This window comes from Lolium rigidum, chromosome 4 (assembly GCF_022539505.1).
Source record: "Lolium rigidum isolate FL_2022 chromosome 4, APGP_CSIRO_Lrig_0.1, whole genome shotgun sequence".
In the NCBI taxonomy this organism is placed as follows: Eukaryota; Viridiplantae; Streptophyta; class Magnoliopsida; order Poales; family Poaceae; genus Lolium; species Lolium rigidum.
The window spans coordinates 120175111-120197136 of record NC_061511.1 but is presented as its reverse complement, the minus strand read 5'-3'; the positions used below and the strand labels follow the sequence as shown (position 1 = coordinate 120197136).

Genomic DNA, 22026 nt, shown 5'->3' with positions numbered 1-22026 from the left:
TTCCTTTCATGGGCCTATTAATATCTTCATCACTGTCATAAGTCCAAAAAGGAGGTGGTGGCACAGCTAAACTGGACTTTGAGAAGGCATTTGATGATGTGGATCATTCCTTCATTTTAGTTGTGCTGCATGCAAAAGGTTTTGGTCCAACCTGGTGTAACTGGATTAAGTTGTTGTTACAATCAACTACCTCTTCAGTTCTTCTTAATGGTATTATTGGCTTCACTTTTCACTATAAGAGAGGGGTTAGGAAAGGTGACCCACTGTCACCTCTGCTTTTTGTCTTGGTTATTGATGTCCTTCAGTCCCTGGTAAATGAGGCAATGAATAACGGGCTGCTCACTAGGCCATTGCTCCTGCAATGCTCACCCTCATTCCATGTACTTCAATATGCAGATGACACTCTTATCATACTACATGCTTGAAGTGCGGTAAGCTTAGACATCTCCGAAAGCTGCTTCAAGATTTTGGTGATATCTCCGGTCTTAGAGTTAATTACTCAAAGTCCAATATCATTCCTATTAATACTGCTGAGGATAGAATTGCACCTTTTACTGCTCTACACTGCCAGAGAGGGAGTCTGCCTTTCACCTACTTGGGGTTGCCTTTAAGCACAACCAAACCAAGGAAAGAATTATTCTTACCCTTAATTCAAACTGTGCAGAGAAGGCTCCCAGCATGTGCTATGTACCTCAATTATGGTAGTAAGCTTAGAATGCTTAACTCAGTCCTTTCTTCACCGTTCATGTTTTATCTATGCTCCTTGAAGGTTTATCAATGGGTACTCACTGAGGTGGATAAGTACAGAAGACACTGTCTTTGGAGAGACAAAGATTTACAGAAGAAAATTCATCCACTAGCAGCATATGATCTTGATTGCAGCGAAAAGGATCAAGGAGAATTGGGGGTTTTGAATCTCTCAGTGCAAAATGATTGTCTGCTAATGAAGCACCTGCATAAATTTTATAATAAAGCTGATTTGCTTAGGTCAAGATGTCCTGGGAATTATACTATTCGACCTCCTTACCTCCTGCAAGATCAAGCGAGTTTTCTTTTTGGTGGAGAGATTGCTCAAAACTGGTGCCAACTTTCAAGGAGGTGGCTCAGTGTGATTTCATCCAAGGAAACTCCATTTTACTATGGCAAGATAAATGGTCAGCTCTACCACTTAAGGACACTTGGACACATCTTTACTCCTTCTGCAAGGATGAAGGAATTTCTATCAAGCAAGCATTACTTGTGCCGGAGGCCTCCGATCTATGTTATTTTCCCTTGTCTTTGGAATCATTGTTGTAGTTCCACTTTTTTCAAGCTTTAATCCTGGACCTTGAGCCAGCTATGGGCACAAACACTTGGAATTTTTTTGGTAATGTTGTGACAACAAAGTTTTCATGTGTTTATAGTTCCCTGGTGGACTTTGGTTGCACAATATCTGCTTTGAAATGGATGTGGCAAGGGTGTTATCAGCAAAAAACATAGAGTTTTCTTTTGGCTCCTGGTTCATAATCGCTTGAACACCAGAGCAATGTTACAAAGGAAGGGCTAGTTATTCATGCATTATGTGTGAGCATGATGAGCTGGGATCTAAAAACCATATGTTTTTTCACTTCCCCTTTACTAAATTGTGTTGGCAATATATGTGCCCTTCTTGGACACCTACTCAGCAGAATGACATACAAAGTATCATTACCGGTCTAAAAAATGAGTTGAAAGTACCTTTCTTCATGGAATTGATTGTGTTGACTACTTGGGCTATTTGGACGACAAGGAATGAATTTAGTTTCAAGGGCAACATCCAATGTTTACAGATGCAGAAAAACATTCAAAGAGGAGCTGGCTCTTCTTGTTCATAAGGCTTCTAGGCAGCCTTATGCTAGTCTCAAAATTTAGGTTGAGAGATTTAGATAACTATGGCAACTCTGCTTTCTTTTTTCTCTTTTTAGACCTATGGTCTTTTAGATAGTTTCTTGTTGCTATCCTCTAGCAGCAACCCTTTGTACCATATGACTTTTTGAAAATTTAAAAATATACACAGTAATATCTCCTCAGGAAAACAAGCATCCCTCGCAAGTTCCCAAATCCCAAAACGCCCTCCCCTCCTGATTCCTTGGGATGCTATGCTAGACCATTTACACCAATGTATTTTTATCTTCTTATCATCACCATCCCACCAAAAACGAGCCACGCAACTCAGATATTTTTTGCACAATTACTTTGATAATTTGAAACAACTCATGGAGAATGTTGGGATAGCTTGACACACTGCCTTAACTAGCACATCTCACCCCCGAGAGCTTATAGGGTTCTTAGGTGTCCAACCATATTTTCTAGTTTCTTGATTTTTGAAAGATATGTTTGAACTTCTAATTAGTCGATGCCCCTAGCGCAGTCGCGGGTGCACTACCTCGATAGTAGTATTTGAGATGGCAGGCATTGTGCTGCAAAATCAAGTAATAATGCAGGGTCCTCGTGCATCACCATCCATAAATTCTCTGTGTTCACCTCATCTGTGCCATATGCATGTGCCGTGCATGAGGTATATGAGCAGTGCAGCCCGAAAACCTATTTTGTTGCCCGGGCTACAAGTAGCCGGGTATTTTTTTCAGGAACTTCAAAACTTTTAATTCTACAGTTTTAGAAAAAAAAAACTAAATATATATATAGATGTAGAGAATGTTGGAATCTATCAATGTGTAAATTTTCAGACTGAAATACATTGTATTTTATCCTCAGTAAAACTGACAAAATCTAGATTATAGTACTGTAATGTTTTTTTTAGATTCACAAGGAGACATTATCCCCGGTTCCATTTCATACCGAAAAGAAACCAGTGTCATCAGTCTTACAGAAAATAAAACGCACCCAGCAAAAACCCTGCTACACTGTGTAGCCTAAACAGCAACTTAGTTTAGAACAGACGACAACACCTCCTCCAGGGAGCGACCGAACTGACCAAGACCCAGCTCAGCGCATACAAAAGCGCACCCACAAAAGCTACCAACCAGGTTTCTTACACAACATTAAACAGCTAAACCAGCAAGGAGAACACAAACTACTGCAACACAACAGCAATCTCCTGCTCTTTTTTCCTGGTGTTTTGCTCACAGCACCACATGCACCGAGGCATCCTCTTCTGGATGTTCTTTCAGGAAGTCAAGCGAAGCTCTCCCGCCATGTGACATCTTGGAAGCAGGAGCCCAGGAAGTGATCCAGTCGAAAGAGGAACACTTCAGGTTTGTGCCAGCCTCAGTGGAGCTTTGATTCTTCTCATCAGTAACTCCATGAACAAATCCACCTCCTTCCACACCTGGTCCTTGAAAGGAACTTTCCAATTCCTTAGGTATGTAATGTTCATTACCATTCACCAATGATGAAATCAAGATTTATTATTTGCTGAGTCCAAAATATAATATATTTCGTTCTTAAAATTTAGACATTTGTAGATTACAATATGGTGTATATGATGGTATTTTGTTGCAAAATTTTGTAACATGTCTAAAATAATAGTATTTTCATAGACTCAAAAAAGGGCGTATGTGTAGTGTAGCTCGGCCTACGTATCCACTCTCCAGTACGGGCCAGGTATATGCATGCCACCTGATGCAAACAACATTTCCCCGTTAGAGAAGTATGCATGCACTGTATCGGTACTTGGGTAGTCCAGGAAGCACATGATGAGCAAATAAAAAAGAAAAGTAAGAGAAAAAACGAGAAAGATCAACCAAAATATCTGGAAAAACAGTAATATCTCCTCAGGAAAACAAACATCCCTCGCGTGAAGCGCGCGACAGGCATCGGCGCGGGAGCTTTCGAGTAGTCTCGTTCCCAAAATTGCCCGCGAAACAAAACTATTTCTTCTGAAATGAATTGGCAGCCCACCGCTATTCAAAATTTGCCGCGCGCGAAACAAGAAGTTCCGATTGATCTGGATCACGCGGGAGTTACGGTTTGCTAGCTACTGCTACTCCGCATTTTTTTGCTTGCTGCGGATCGAATATTGGCGAGATGCTTTGTTCCACGTTTGTAGGCGGCAGTGGTTGTTAGCATCTTTATCATCAGCTTCTCCCATTCCCCCGGTCTATAAATGTGGAACATGCATGCATCTCTCGCCATTTCACTCCATCGGCACTACGCCACTCCCAATTCCTGAGAATGAAGGTTTCGGCGTTCCTCCCCGCCGTCTGCGGCCTCGGTTTCCTCCTCCTACTCAACGGTGCGTGTACCAAACCAGCACTTTACGCACATAGCTAGACTGTAAGCTTTTCATTCACAATGGTTAATTGGTGCTTCTCGTTTCTCGTTTCGATCTACGCAGCCACAGGTGTGGAGTCTCGACAAGTTCAGGGAGGCTATCACTGGTACACCATGTTCATGTTCGGCGATTCCTTCGTGGACACCGGGAACCTCCCGAAGACGGCGCGCAGGAGCGCCTTGTCGCGTCAATGGCACTACCCCTACGGCACTTCCAACGGAGGTCGAGCCGGCAATCCGCTCGGCCGCTTCTCCAATTACTTGGTTCAGTCCGATATCATTGGTACATCTATACAGATCTCATCTACTTACGATTTGCGAATGGCATCGTCCATCAGTGTCCCTGATCGATCCTTGCATTGGGGTTGTGGTTGTTGCAGCGCAAATGCTGGGCCGCCTCGAAGCCCCGCCGGCGTACAAGCGGACGATGAAGCACTACTGCGACCAGTCCGGCATGACCTTCGCCGTCGGCGGCTCGGGCGTGTACCAGGTCCCCGACAACTTGCCGACCCCTTGCCAAGCAGATCTACAACTTCAAGAGGCTGATCAACGACGGGTCCATCACGAAATGGCACCTCGCTGACTCCGTGGCGCTCGTCGCCGTCTCCGGCAACGACTATGCGCACGCCTCCAACTCCAGCGACGTCAGCAGCGTGAGTTCTACACCAGTGAATTAGTAAATCTACCTGTCTGCAACTTTTCATATCTATACTAAGTTTCCCTTCAGATGATCGATGGCTAACTAAATTTCCTTGCAGATGATCAGTTTGATCAGGAACGTGACGGACGGTATCGCGGTGAACGTGAAGCGGCTGCAGAAGCTCGGGGTGAAAAAGGTCCTGGTGAACAACCTGCATCCCGTCGGCTGCACGCCGTGGCTGTCGAGGGCCAACAACTACACCGTCTGCGACGCCCGTGCCAACATGGCCGCGTCCTTCCACAACACCTACCTGACAGAAAGCCTCAACAAGACCAAGAACGTCCATATACTCGACCTCAACACCGCCTTCACCAAAATCGTAAATCATGGCCCCCGTAAGTGCTCGTGTTCATATGCATCCACGCATGCACACACACGTTTACATCAGCTAACTCCATCAGATTCTGTACGTATATATGCAGCTGAAGGCTCATCGAAGCTGTCGAAGCGATTCGAGCACAAGCTGACGCCGTGCTGCGAGAGTTTTGATCCGGAGGGATACTGCGGGGAGCTGGGCAACAACTCGAAGAAGCTTTACTCCGTCTGCACCAACCCCGAGCAGTACTTCTACTGGGACAGTGTGCACCCGACGCAGGCTGGCTGGGAGGCGGTCATGAAGCAGCTGCACAAGGCTATGCTGCACTTCCTAACCCAGAATCGACATCACTAGGCACAGATACTACCGCGTCTTAATTTTAGCCCAAACCATGCATGGATGTGCGTATGCATGCATCGATTGTAGTTAGCTTTGGAATTCTGTTGTATTTTTCAATGTGTTTCGGTAAAACATCTCGTTGCTTGGTGCTGATACGTTGCACAACGGTGTTCCTTGAAGTGCAAAGTTTGGATTTTTAATCTGCCGTGATGATAGGCAATGCATGATGTTGTCATGTTACAGAGATTAGAACGCCACCAAACTACTATTCCGTTATTTAGCTAGTGCTGTAGTTTCAACTAGGGATTATATATACTAGGTCAGAAGGGATATGATATTACGTGAACGATTGAATTGTGTTAATCGGTAACGAGATAGAACAAAGCTATAGTGGATGCCGAAGATCAAGTCTCGAACAAACAAAGGTGTCGTGATACAAAAGAAATAGGACTCGGCGTTGATGTTCAAACGATAAACTTATTCATGTATGCATTAGGACCGTTATGGTTTTCCAAAATGTCACAACTGCTGCGCTGAAGTTGGGTGCAGCTGTGCCTGGGAAGCGCAAGATGAAGAAGGCACGAGCAATACGCAGGGCGGGATTCAAACTAAAGGAAGATGGGCTGTGACGAGTAGGTCGTAGTGGGCTGTTGGGCCGTGTGAGTTAGCTGTATCTTAGATGTGCAGTTCATGACAACCTGAAACAATGGGCAAACTGGCTCCCTCTAGCTGAATTCTGGTACAACACAACTCAACACTCTTCCTTAGGATGTTCTCCTTTCAAAGCAATGTATGGACGTGAACCACATATGGGACAATTTTTCCCAGACGGCTCGAACAACAAATACGGAATTGCAAAGTTGGCTCAAAGAAAGAGAGGAACATTCAGCGTTCTTGAAGCAACATTTACTCCGAGCATAGACCAAAATGAAAATTGATGCTGACAAGAACAGATCACCGAGAGAGTTTCCTGTAGGGGCTCAGTTTTCCTCAAATTGCAGCTATATGATCAGTCCTCCCTAGTCAACAGACCATGTCCTAAGCTATCCATGAAATTCTTAGGCCCCTTTACAATTCTAGAGAAGATTGGCAAGTTAGCTTACAAACTACAGTTGCCAGAGCGTAGCCTAATTCATCCAGTGTTTCATGGTCTCAACTCAAAGAACATGTACATGCCATGCTCCTGTGTACAAGTCCTTGCCCGAGCCACTGACGTTGGACAATGACAATTTGATCCTAGAAGAAGTAATGGACGTACACTTGGTAAAGAAAGGTAATTCGGCCCTTGTGCAAGTCATGATTCGTTGGTCCAATTTACCAGTTGGCTTGGCAACCTGGGAAGACTATGAGGCAGTCCACCAACGGTTTCCATCTGCACCAGCTTGGGGACAAGCTGGTTCTTCAGCGGGGGATACTATCACAACTGTTGCGCTGAAGCTGGATGCAGCTGTGCCTGACGCAGGGCGGGATTCAAACTGAAGGAAGATGGGCTGTGACGAGTAGGCCGTAGTGGGCTGTTGGGCTGTGTGAGTTAGCTGTAGCCAGTTGTCATCGTGTGCGTGTGTGGAGGAGGCGTGTTATAAGCCATCCGACTCGAGTTTTGGATTCTATCGCATTGAAACTTGATTCCGTATCCCCTTTTGTTGTCGCTCCTATCCTTGTTCTTCTTCCACTCCAAGCCACAGCCCGAGTCCCAAATCCAGCGGAGAGATCCACGGCAAGGATGTTACACACAATCTGATGGTCATTGATCGGAGAAGTGTCTCAATCATGCATATGCATTACCGAACCCGTATAATGAATTACAATGCTAATCCAACGGTTAAGTTGACTAAGTCTAAGATATTTCAAATCATCCAAAAGTAAAAGTGTAAACAGTATGCCTATCCCGGCTTCACCCTTCCTGCCCTGGACGAGGGCCGGCCCTGAACGTATTGCTCCATGGAAGGCAAACGCAATTATGAAACGGCAAGTAGATCAGAATCTTTCGAAGCAAAAAAAAAAAAGTAAAATCAGAATTTACGGTGCACCGGATGCTCCATGGAAGGCGAACGTAATTATATGAACATAATTGACGAGGGAGGTAATCCAGGGATTAGCGATACATTCCGTCATTCGCCGATCGCCTACTTAATTATTTTCTCCCCTCTAATCTCCTATATAAACAGCGCATGTAACTAGGGGAATAGCACCTACGTCTTCGAATTGACCAGAGAAAAACGTGAGTAGGGTTGCGAGATCCAGCAGCATGACAATGCCGACGGTGGAACTCCAGATGGACTGCTACGGCTGTGAGAACAATATCTCCAAGGCCCTCAAGAAAGTAGCTGGTAACTCTGCATGCATCCATGTACTGTATTACACGTACGTACGCTTCAATTCATGAGTTCTGATGATATCTTTGGTTGCAGGGGTGAAGGACGTCTGGTGGTCGAGCTCGGAGCAGAAGGTGTGGGTCCTGGGCACGGCGAGCGCGCAGGAGCTCAAGACGCGGCTCGAGACAAAGCTGAGGAGGCCCGTCAGCATCCTCTCCCACCGCCTGATCGATCCGCCGGCATCGTCGCGCACGGCGCCCTCGCCTCCTCCACCTACTCGGCCGGCACCGTCGCGCAGGGCGCCCTCGCCTCCTCCACCTACTCCGGCACCGCCGACGCCTCCTCCTCGCTACAGGCCGCCGACGTCTCCTCCGAACTACCCGCCGCCACCCCCACCTCAGAGCGGCTACGGCTACTACGACCAGTATGGCGGCGAGGGCTACTACGACCAGTACGGCGGCAGCGGCAGCAACTACGACCAGTACGGCGGCAGCGCCAACAGCACCGCCAACCTCTACGACAACTACATCAACTACGTCGGCCACCCCCGGGGGCCTCACTACATGATCAACGACGCGCCGGACACCTTCAGCGACGAGAACCCCAACGCCTGCTCCATCCAGTGAATGACGGCCGAGCAAGACGATCGACGTCTGAGACTACGGATCCAAGGTTGCACACCACGTCCAGTTTCAGTTTTATTAGAGCTGCTGTCCCCTATATATAGCATGCATGTCGTGCTATATATCGAATAATCCGGATGGAATAAAACCCTATCACCGATCAGCAGTTACAGATTTGCTAGCTGCAGCTCGAGGAAGGAATAGAACATCCATCCGTATCTTACCACTACTAGCACAAGGCCCGTGCTTTTGCTACGGTGACATATCAAATTTAATTGAGAAAAATAGCATAAACTTGCCGAGATCAATGTGTTAGTGAAAATCACGACACCAATTTGAAAAATATAATCCCTACATTCATAAAAGGATATCTTAGATTTATCGAAGATTTAAACGTATCTAGATATTGTTTAGTATTTACATACATTAAAATATGGATAAAGTCAAAATATCATTGATTTTATGGAGTAATAGTGGGTTTGGAGGTATACATTTTCCTTAAGATTATCATAGGATTTGCCGAGGTCACGTGTATTATCTCAGCTCCCATTCTACTGCCATATATTCGTATACCTCGTTTTCTTTTATTCAAGTTTCTTCAAAGTAAAAGAGCATGTGGTCTAGGTAATATTGAATTACACTTTTCCTAACTAACAGCTAGCTGTTTTATAATTGGTGCACAGACAGATTTTGAACGGTTAGATGTCTGTCGTCCTTTCACGAATCTCAGCGCCCTGTGCCATTCCGTCTCATTTCTTTGTGTCATGTCGGCTGAGTCAATGGTGCTTTTCCATTTCGTTCTGAAGCCACCGCTCTGTCCGCCTGTCATCTTCGTTTTGGCTCGGGAGGGGAGGTGGTAGCCATGGGGGAGATGCCCTGTCTACAGTGTCGCCGCAGCCTGCTCGATCGGTGTCGGACGGAGTCCGGCTTTGCGAGCCGGGGAGACCACCGACGGAGAGAGCGGTGACCCTGACGGAGATGAAGAGAGCCGTGGCTCGCAGCCCTCGTCGACATACAGCGAAGAGATCGACGATTCTCCAGCGTGGAAAGCATGCGCGCCACCGGTGAGATGGGTAATCCTCTGAGCTTCTGCATCTGTTGCTATGTTCTCTGATTTCCTTCTATTTAGCTCGTTGCGTGATGGTTTTTGTTGGGTCATATCGCTGTAGGATTGTCGCCGCGAGATCTGAGAAGTCAGTAATCTATTTTTGGGCTGGGGGTAGCTCGTATTTTGGAGGGAGCGCGGCGGATGTAGTTGGAGAACTCGGATTTTGGCATTAGGGAGTTGGTGTTTGAGAAATCAAGAACTGTAGTTGGAGAGTTCGTCCTCATTCGGGTCAGTCTTCCATCTGCTGGTGTTTGAGCTCTCTGTTAGTTAGGTTGTGGTTTTATTTCAGAGGTCAGTTCTAGATTTTGTAAGTTGTATGTAGTTAAATTCTCCATTCCCCAGCCTCGTGGGGTTTTCACTTGTAGACATATAGATTTCGAAGTATGGGCATTCCGCAACTTCAGTTTTTGTGTATTACTTGATGCTGATACCTTTTGATGCACGTAAGAGTGTGTTTGATTTTCAGAAGTAGGGGAAACCTGTCTTTGTGATATGTTTAGAACATAGGTATGTAGTTAAAGTGAGCGGACACATCATGATGATAATGGTATATGAGGACTGAAGGTGCTTGCCTGAACCTGGGTGTTCTTGTGTTTGTTTTAGCTAGATGAGCTATTAGTCATTCCCATACAGGACATTATTTGGTATAGGATACATCTGATTATAACAGTGGGGATGACGGATTGTTCATGTTGGGTTTATGTGGATTGTGATGGCGTGTATTTCACACGTTCGTTGGGCAACCCCAAGAGGAAGGTATGATGCGCACAGCAGCAAGTTTTCCCTCGGAAAGAAACCAAGGTTTATCGAACCAGGAGGAGCCAAGAAGCACGTTGAAGGTTGATGGCGGCGGGATGTAGTGCGGCGCAACACCAGAGATTCCGGCGCCAACGTGGAACCTGCACAACACAACCAAAGTACTTTGCCCCAACGAAACAGTGAGGTTGTCAATCTCACCGGCTTGCTGTAACAAAGGATTAACCGTATTGTGTGGAAGATGATTGTTTGCAGAGAAAACAGTAAAAACAAGTATTGCAGCAGATTTGTATTTCAGTATTAAAGAATGGACCGGGGTCCACAGTTCACTAGAGGTGTCTCTCCCATAAGATAAAAGCATGTTGGGTGAACAAATTACAGTCGGGCAATTGACAAATAGAGAGGGCATAACAATGCACATACATGACATGATAAGTATAGTGAGATTTAATTGGGCATTACGACAAAGTACATAGACCGCCATCCAACCGCATCTATGCCTAAAAAGTCCACCTTCAGAGTTATCATCCGAACCCCTCCGGTATTAAGTTGCAAAGCAACGAGACAATTGCATTAAGTATGGTGCGTAATGTAATCAACAACTACATCCTCGGACATAGCGCCAATGTTTTATCCCTAGTGGCAACAGCACAACACAACCTTAGAACTTTCCGTCACTGTCCCAGGTGTCAATGCAGGCATGAACCCACTATCGAGCATAAGTACTCCCTCTTGGACTTAAAAGTAAAAACTTGGCCGAGCCTCTACTAGAAACGGAGAGCATGCAAGATCATAAACAACACATGTGTAATAACTTGATAATTAACATGACATGGTATTCTCTATCCATCGGATCCCGACAAACACAACATATAGAATTACGAGATAGATGATCTTGATCATGTTAGGCAGCTCACAAGATCCAACAATGAAGCACAATGAGGAGAAGACAACCATCTAGCTACTGCTATGGACCCATAGTCCAGGGGTGAACTACTCACTCATCACTCCGGAGGCGACCATGGCGGTGTAGAGTCCTCCGGGAGATGAATCCCCTCTCCGGCAGGGTGCCGGAGGAGATCTCCGGAACCCCCGAGATGGGATCGGCGGCGGCGGCGTCTCAGTAAGGTTTTCCGTATCGTGGTTTTTCGCCTCAGGGGTTTCGCGACGGAGGCTTTAAGTAGGCGGAAGGGCAGAGTCGGGGGCTAACGAGGGGCCCACACTATAGGTCGGCGCGGCCAGGGCTTGGGCCGCGCCGCCCTATAGTTTGGCCACCTCGTGGCCCCACTTCGTGTGTTCTTCGGTCTTCGGAAGCTCCGTGGAAAAATAGGACCCCGGGTCTTCGTTTCGTCCAATTCCGAGAATATTTCGTTACTAGGATTTCTGAAACCAAAAACAGCGGAAAACGAGAACCGGCACTTCGGCATCTTGTTAATAGGTTAGTTCCGGAAAATGCACGAATATGACATAAAGTGTGCATAAAACATGTAGGTATCATCAATAATATGGCATAGAACATAAGAAATTATCGATACGTCGGAGACGTATCAAGCATCCCCAAGCTTAGTTACTGCTCGTCCCGAGCAGGTAAAACGATAACAAAGATAATTTCTGAAGTGATATGCCATCATAACCTTGATCATGCTATTTGTAAACATATGTAGTGGATGCAGCGATCAAAACAATGGTGATGACATGAGTAAACAGGTGAATCATATAGCAAAGACTTTTCATGAATAGTACTTCAAGACAAGTATTAATAAGTCTTGCATAAGAGTTAACTCATAAAGCAATAAATCAAAGTAAAGGCATTGAAGCAACACAAAGGAAGATTAAGTTTCAGCGGTTGCTTTCAACTTGTAACATGTATATCTCATGGATAATTGTCAACATAGAGTAATATAACAAGTACAATATGCAAGTATGTAGGAATCAATGCACGGTTCACACAAGTGTTTGCTTCTTGAGGTGGAGAGAAATAGCTGAACTGACTCAACATAAAAGTAAAGAGAATGGTCCTTCAAAGAGGAAAGCATCGATTGCTATATTTGTGCTAGAGCTTTTATTTTGAAAACATGAAACAATTTTGTCAACGGTAGTAATAAAGCATATGAGTTATGTACATTATATCTTACAAGTTGCAAGTCTCATGCATAGTATACTAATAGTGCCCGCACCTTGTCCTAATTAACTTGGACTACCGGATCTTTGCAATGCACATGTTTTGACCAAGTGTCACAATGGGGTACCTCCATGTCGCCTGTACAAAGGTCTAAGGAGAAAGCTCGCATTTTGGATTTCTCGCTTTTGATTATTCTCAACTTAGACATCCATACCGGGACAACATGGACAACAGATAATGGACTCCTCTTAAATGCATAAGCATGTGGCAACAATTTTTATTCTCATATGAGATTGAGGATATGTGTCCAAACTGAAACTTCCACCATGAATCATGGCTTTAGTTAGCGGCCCAAAGTTCTTCTCTAACAACATGCATGCTCCAACCATGAAGGTGGTAGATCTCTCTTGCTTCAGACAAGACGGACATTGTAATGTCCCAGGTTTAGAGACGATCAAGGGGTAGATTTTAGAAAGGGATGTGCATTGCATAGTAAATTCTGGGGAAATTTCGCGCTTTTAAACAAAAACTGCATCGAAGGGGGACAAGTTTCTCTCTTGACACCTTACAGGGTTAGGGTTTCGAGAGTGCGACAAACTTGCAACTCACTTCACTAGTTTAGGGTTTTGAGAAGAGAGGGGAGAGTTTGCATCATAACTTAAGTTGCATGATTGAATACAAACTTAAGTTGAATTTGAATTTCAAAATTCAAACATCAAATGAACATCTCATAAATTCAATTGTGAGGAAATTCATCAAGTAAATTATAGATAATAAAGAATATAAACATTCCAATTATTTAGTAAAGCTCATTAGGGAAACTTTGAGCTTTATTAATAATCACACAAGATACATTGTCATTACAATATTCATAAGAGAAAAGAAATGAATAATACAACATATTACAAGAATTGCTCAAATAAGAAAAAGAAGATTACAAATAATGACCTATCCTAAATTACAAGTCTAGTTTCATAAAGATGATTGAATCGATGATCTTCATCTTCACTTGATTACACTCTTGATTCCCTGCACAACTCAAAACAAAAACAGAAATTAAGCCAAGTGGCAAAGCCACTTGGCAGAGCTAAAAGAAATGGAAATTGTGGATATGGATCAGCTCTGCCGAGCTGATCATCTCCAAACCAAGTTCGAAGCATCGGGTGCACACACACACAGCCACACTTGCTCGCCAGGCGGTGTGCATGCTCAACAGACACACACAGACCGGGGAGAGTCACCAAGATGACCAGGCCAAGCTGTCGACCAGAGGAGCCAACAATGGATCATATAAAACCTTTTCACAGCCAGAAACCCTAGCAGCTCATCGACAGGATCTCCAAAGGGTAAGAACACCAAGAACAGCTAGAACAAGAAGAACAGCCAGTGTTGTTCAACCTGTCCAAACTCACCACTGAACCAGATCAAGAATCATAAGCCACAAGGAGGAGCAGGGCAAGCCAAGCAAATCACCAGAAGCAAAACCTCTACAACAACACTTTAATCTAGGAGCTGGAGTGAGGTATACAATTCATCATGAGCAAACCAGATGGTTTTGCTCATAAATTGCACAGAGCATGATCTCAATCACACCACAAGGGTAGAAACCCTATATGTGAGTCATCATATGGCTACTGGCCAAATTGGTGCAAGTGAACAAGAGAGAAACAAATAGGAAAGCACCTCGGGAACATTGGCTATGCCAAACTAGTGACATAATCAAAGAAATCCAACAAGGGATGATCCTATCTAGCTAATCAGTTTCACTCATCACCTATAGCCACTACACCATCAGACAGATAGACAATATGTGTCTATTCTTGTTTGTCAACACCAAAGATCACTAGTAATCCAACAAAGAAATAACCAGTGATGCATTCACTAAGCCATAGCAAGCCCACCAGGGTGGGAGCTACCTAAACAGCAATGAATTGCTGTCAAGGTTACCTCAACCACTAAAACAGCCAAACCACCAAGCCAAGCACAAATATCATCACCCAGATTTGGGTTCAAAAATGAGCTAGGGTCCCCAACCACTGTTGGCATCCCTCTAGCTCCATTAAGTTCATCACAAGAATCATCACTGCAAGCAGTTCATCTCATTTATCCATCAAACAAAGTAAGGTAATACAGATAAATGAATTATATAAGTAACCAAGCCACCAGAATCATGCACATGATCCAGAGGATCCATGCAAGCATCAGCTGATGCTTAAGCAAGCACCAGCAATGATCTGTGTCACACTTATACACAGAGAAAAGTAACAGCAACACACAGGCAACAGGTACCCAATATAATGATCAGCTATTGATGCTCACAAGATCATTAAAGCTTGTTAGAGCATGCTACTGCATGCTAGAACTCATTCTAAGCATTAACACATGGACAGATAATTAAATCAATCATATAACTGAACAATTGCATCACAGATAATGGCATCAGGCAGCACAATTGTATCCAGAAGCACTCCATCAAGGGATGGTGCTGCCAAGTCAGTAAAATGCTCAATTGAGCATGATCATGAATTATAGCACAGAGGTAGCACACCAGAAGCACTGGCACTTGCCAAAGGCAAGGATCATGCACCATGATCAAGCCAGGGAGTAGTAATTGCTCACACAGGAGAGTCAGGAGCAAGATAGCAGTAGCAGCTAGCAATCCATGGCAGCAGCAGAAAGCACAGCAGCACAGGCAACACAGCAGTAGCACACGCAGAGCGCAGCAACATAGCACAGCAGGAGCAGGCAAGCATCTCCACGAGGAGAAGTCGGCCAGTGGCCGAGCTAGACGAAGAAGGGGAGAAGAGAAGAAGATAGAACAGGTAATAGAGGAGGAAAGAGGAGGAGAAACTTACAGGCGAAGCAGATGAACACGACCGTGGCGGCACGGCGGCACACGCCGGGCAACGGCGGCGCCAGGCCAAGCCAAGCCTGGTCGCCACATCACCGCAACGCCGGTATCTCCACGGCATCACCACGACGCCAGGGACGCCGACGAACGGCGGATCTTCGCGGATCCGTGCGGCCGAGGCGCAGATGCGTTGGAGAAGAGTCGAGGTGGACGCGAGCGTCAAATCGACGCGGACCACCAGGTCCGCCGTCGAGAGGCGGTCCAGATCCACATCTGATCGTCGCCGATGATGGCCGGAGGCGGCCGGAGCAGGGCGACGATGGCGGAGGCGATTTCGGTGTCGCGGGAGCCCGAAAGGGGAATTAGGGTTACGGGGTAGAGGACGACGAAGCGACTGGGTCGGTTGGACCGAGCCCACTGGGCTGGTCCAACCTAACCAGCTCGGCCGCCTGACAAGTGGGGCCGAGGGGTATTTTGGACATTTCCAAAATACCCATTTAAATAAGAATTTCCAAGAATTTTTATAAAATAAAATATAACTTCAAAAAAAAATATGAAAATGTATCAGCATAAAATTCTCTACCTAAATAAAATATCAAAGAGAATTTTTAAAGACAAAGAAGAATAAGGTCTTAATTTGATGATTTAAATAATGATTTAAATCACACATATAATTTTCAATAATAAAAATAAGTCCATTAATGCCTTTGGACTTCAAAACACCTTGACAACATTTCAAGGTTGGATTTACCCTAAATCAAGTATCCCTAAGATGTTCTTAGTATCTAACCTCTCATAAAATAACAACGACATCGGAAGGAGGGGAAACAAACCCTAAAACTGGAATCATGCATTATTGCATCTTTAACCATTGCCCTTATCGGACAATGATGCTATTTTTCAGAACCAGAGGACAAGGGTCAGTCCACACCTTCCAACTGCAGAACTTTGCAGTGTTCAGGCAAGTTCATCACTTGCTCATGTCATTTGAGTATTTTTATCAAATTACTTGCAAAGTATTATGGTTATCACTATTGCACAAAAATCAAAACCACTACTTTCATAACTATGAATATGACTATGTGGTGGGCAATGGAACCATGGATTGTGTTGATATGGTGGAGGTTCCATTGCACGGGTTTATATCCATCTAGGATTAAACAACAAATGTCGCCAGTGATTCTTGTGCCGTAATACCCGTGTTAACCATAAGATCCGGAGTGGGACGGAGTAGTCAAAAGTGTTTCCACCTCTCGTTCATCAACGGATGCGCTTTACCGTAGTACACTTGTAATCCAAGGGGGCAAGATGGTGAGGCCGGGGAGTCCTAAGTCCCCACGGCATAGTCCGTAGTACACTTGTCGCCCGAAGGAGCAAGATGGTGAGGCTGGGGAGTCCTAAGTCCCCACGGTATTGCGGTCTAGGATGGGTTGCAGCCACCGGCGTAGGAGTGTATGGTAGAGCCCAGCATCGTTGTCGTGGTCGGGGTCCACCCTGAAATACGGGAATAATGGGACCGACGTGGACCCAGGGTCGGCGCATGCAACAAAGGGTGGGTGTTCGAGGTAGCGGAGGAACATGATTGGCTAGACCTTATACCGGGCCTCACACCGAAGGAAGTGTGGACGGGAAAGCTGCCCGGTTGGCACCAAGGTTAAGATCTCTTATGGGTAAAGCAACACACCTCTGCGAGTGTAAAAAACGCGTGACTCGTCACTCCCTGTTCCGGGATTGAGGAACTGCGAACGCGGCCGGAAAGGAGCTCCATGAAGTTCTAGTAAACCGGTGAAGGATGACGGACATAGCTCTTTGAAATAAAAGCAATCTCTTGAAGAAATGTTTATCAAAACTTGCATTGGTATTAGACTTTCTGGTCTAATATCGTAGCTAGTGCATTAAACACCTCTTATCTATAATGAACTTGTTGAGTACGCTCGTACTCATACCACTCTTAAATCCCATGCTTAGATTGTCTGAACCGTCTGGAGGAGGACTACGACAACAATGAAGGAGCCGAGGTTATCGGTTATGATGCACCTGACCTCTCGGGAGGAGTTGAAGGCGTAGACTACATCATCGTCTACGGATCCGGGGAGGCTTCCGGAGGAGAACAAGCCTAGAGATATCTGAGGAGTAGTAGTAGCCGAGCAGCACAAACTCTTACCATGTAGCTGCTCGATTAAATAAATGTTTAGTTTAATGAGACTATGGTATTGTAAGCTAAGTTGGGTTCGCCTCGAACCCAGGAGTTATCCTCTTAGGACCCAAGAGGAGCTCCGAGACGACTTGTGTATGCTACTTGTAATAATATGTGAATGAGTTATGGACCCTGCTATGTTCTGTTGTACTACTCTGAGGGATGTAATATTTGCGGAATGGTACTTCGCGAATGTTATATCAACGACCGGCATACTACAACATGCGGTGGTATGCGGGGTCACCACGGTTGGTATCGGAGCAAAAGCTTTGACCTTAGGTTGGAACCTAGTAAATGGGACTAAAACGTTAGGAGTCAAATAGGATTAGTAAAGAGTTCTCTAAAAATATGGTGTATATTCAATTGAGAATACAACAACCATATCTTTTAGTGCGATAATTCTTTATTATCTCTATTATGATGCATAATTACTAATCTCATAATCTTTCTATTTCTACAGCCAACATGGCAAGTTCACGACCGGGAAGAAACGTGAAAGTTATGGATTCCACACTGAACGAGTACCAAGGAGGACTGGCAGATATCCTACGAGCCATGTTACTAGAATTTGGGTGCGATCCCCAGATTCCAGTAAAGAAGTACATGTTTTATGATGGTCCGGTGTTGGCCAAGTGCAGAGTAGGACCGCGACTTCCCGAATCTTTGGGAATGAGCGTAGTCATGCCAGTCGGGGAAGCGAGGACAACCAATACAGCCTACCATATAGCTGTTATGAGAGCCATAACCGACATTCGGGAGCATAAGACGAAAGCGCTTATGGGTTCCGAATTCACACACATTCCTCATATGGAGGAGGACAATGATCCCATGCTGAACCATTTCAAATATGCCAAAAGTAAACCAGCCGAAGCAGCCAAATACATGGATAACAGCCGTAACTTCATATCATTACTCTTTCAGTTGAATCATCATCTGATAGGAGCTATTGATACGATGCTTGAGGAGTTCACTGAACCCAAGGAGGAGAGTAGGGGCAAAGAACCTATGGAGAATGTGGTACACACACCAGTTTATTCAGCCGGTGACTACATCAGTTTTGATCCACTTGCACGTGAACCTACACTAGTTACACCTGGGAACTATCTGGGTAGTTCCTATGGGGGATACGAAGGCGGCGAGGAATCCGGAAACAATCAGCGTTCCGAGACTCCAATCGAGAATTCCAGGGGTTGGCGTTGGGGAGATGATACGGGAACCCATAGTACTACCGAGTATTATGATGGAGAGATGAATGACGACGCAACAACCCGGAACCAGAGCTATCCTAGTAATGAAGGAGTGGATGGAGGATATCCGACACAGGTAGAGTCGGGTATGGGTTTTGGTAATCCTTATGGTGGGGCTACAGGAGAGTACACCCGATGGGTGGACTATGATGCACTCAACGATCAGTTTGTGAACACTGATTTCTCCTTAGGATCATCATCCGACTCGGATTACAAGCCAACGGGGAGACCTTATGTTCCGGGGTCTATCGGGAGGACGACACGTTCGACCGGATGGAAGCCCGGAATGTACCGGGAGTGAAGACCGATTAGAAGACCACCAAGGGAGGCGTGGCTATAATACACAAGTACCACGTGTATTATAGTTTGTAATATTTGTATAAATTTGTACATATACTTTAATAAGTGAGTTTGCATACTCACATCGACTTGAGTTATGTAATAAGACCACTTATGTATGTAAATATATGGTATATGTTTTGTATGATTTGGATTTGCTTCTTGATTTCCATTGCGTGACTAGTTCTCGTGCACAATGTTGAGCTCAGAAAACTTGCGCATGGAGTAACTATGAGTATCATCTTGTGTTGCAGAACTAGGGGGATTATGTCGGGAACGTTAGGAAACGAGACTGAAGCACAGCGCATGGAGCGCGAAGCAAAAGAAAAGGAAGAGGCTGAGAGTGCAGCCAGAGATCAATTTCCACCACCACCACCACCCATGACTCAGCAGAACTTTATCCAGTACATGCAACTGGCGGAAGAGAGGCAGCGTGTAACACTGGAGCTGCAGAACAAATTCCTTCAGGATCTGATGCAGCGAGAATAGGGTGGAGAGACCTGAGAACCAGGGAGTCACATTAGCAGACTTCCAAAACACAAAGCCGATATCTTTCGCATACGCGCCGGAGCCTATGGACGCGGAAGATTGGCTGATGGATACTGAGCGCAAGCTCAACACTGTTGGATGCAATGACCAAGAGAAGGTTAGATATGCTACCCATCTGTTATGTGGACCTGCCGCATCATGGTGGGACAACATTGTAGCCGTGTATCCGGCAGGAAAGGTATTTACCCGGGAGGAGTTCGCAAGGAAGTTCGGGAATCCAATGTCCCCGAAAGTATTGTGGAACCGAAGCGTCGAGAGTTCGAGAGTCTCGAGCGAAGGACAAGGCAATCTCGACCTATGTCGTGGAGTTTTCAAAGTTGTCCCGGTACGCGGTTGAGGAAGTCAATACCGAGGACAAGAAGAAAAAGAGATTTCGAGGGGGTTAAGTCCCCGCTTCAAGGTACAGCTGCGGATGATGAGAGCAACGGAATTCCAAGAGTTGGTGGATGCAGCCATCACTCTTGAAGATGACTTCAAACAACTGCAAGAAGAAAAGAGGAAGAAGGCCAAGTATGAGCCTAAGAGGTTTGTTAGTAACAAGCCTAACACCAGCTTGAGTTTCAAGCCCGAGATACAACAACAACAACAACAACAACAACAAGCAACTACTATGGTAGTAGGAAGAATCGGGCATTCCGGATCGCAAATCAAAGCGTTTGCGGGAGTTGTGGACTCACGGGACATTTCGCCAAGGATTGCAAGAAACCAAGGATTATATGCTTTGGTTGTCGCCGGGAGGGGCACATGCTCGAAGGACTGCCCCAAGAGAAACACTGGAGGAGGTCAATCGGAGGAGGAGGAAATCGAGGAAACACCGGAGGGAGCTCGGAAGAATAAGAAGCCCTTCGGCAAGCTGAATTGTACCGGTCTGGAGGAGGTGGTCAACTCGACCAGGCGGTGATAGGTACGCTCCGGATACTCACTCATCCCGGCAAAGTACTTTTTGATACCGGTGCAACTACATCATTCATTTCTCAACAATTCATCATCAAACATGGGATTAGTTGCACTAAGTTAGATACACCCATAACCATACTTTACTGCGGGGGAACGATAGTAGTAACACATGCCAAACAAAAACAAGTCATTATGATCAATAAGTGCGCGTTTGACGCGGACTCGTTCATTTTACCGATGAAGGACATTGATGTCATTCTTGGTATGAACTGGTTAGAAGCTAATGGAGCATTGATCGACTGTGTGAACAAGACGGTATCGTTGAAAAGCCCCGATGGAAGTAGAATGATCTACCAAGGCGACAAACATACACAGATTGAAGTTGAGCTACAACTGAATAGCATGAAGGAAGTGAAGTTAGAAGATATACCTGTAGTAAATGAATTCCAGGATGTGTTTCCTGCGGAATTACCTAGTATGCCACCAGATAGGGAGATAGAATTCACTATCGACCTAATTCCAGGAACAACTCCGATTGCTAAAGCACCATATAAAATGGGGCCTAAGGAATTGAAAGAACTGAAGGAGCAATTGGATGACTTGGAACAAAAGGGATTCATTCAAGAGAGTGTTTCACCATGGGGATCACCTGTGATCTTCGTGGATAAAAGGGATGGAGGAAGAAGGATGTGCGGAGACTACAGAAATCTGAACAACGTCACAATCAAGAACAAGTATCCACTTCCAAGAATACAAGATCTATTTGATCAAGTTAGAGGCGCGGGAGTCTTTTCTAAGATTGATCTAAGATCCGGTTATCACCAGATAAAGATCAAGAAGGAAGACGTTCCGAAAACAGCCTTTGTTTCGAGGTACGGACATCATGAATATCTTGTAGTACCATTTGGATTAACCAATGCCCCAGCAATATTCATGAATCTCATGAATAAGATCTTCATGCCTTATCTAGATAAGTTTGTCATCGTATTTATCGATGATATCCTGATATATTCCAAGAACAAGGCAGAACATGCCGAACATTTGAGGTTAGTGTTGCAAACACTAAGGGAACATCAACTCTATGCCAAACTTAGTAAGTGTGAATTTTGGCTAGATCAAGTGGAATTTCTTGGTCATGTCATTAGCAAAGATGGAATCGCTGTCAACCCGAGTAAGGTAGCAACAGTTCTAGAATGGGAAGCACCCAAGATCGTCAAGGAAATCCGAGGATTCCTAGGAATGGCGAGGATATTATCGGAGATTCATTGAAGGATTCTCCAAGATAGCAGGACCAATGACAAAGTTGTTAAGAAAGAACACACCATTTGTGTGGTCGGAGGAGTGTGAGAAGAGTTTTCAAACTCGAAAGAGAAACTCACCACGACCGGTGTTAGCAGTCCGGAAGTTGGCAAGGTT

General features: G+C 45.1%; 1 pseudogene; it reads left to right on the top strand.

Annotated features, from left to right (window-relative positions):
* The first annotated feature begins 4152 nt into the window (after window positions 1–4152).
* LOC124647455 lies at window positions 4153–5621 on the top strand (annotated as a pseudogene).
* Window positions 5622–22026: the final 16405 nt, after the last annotated feature.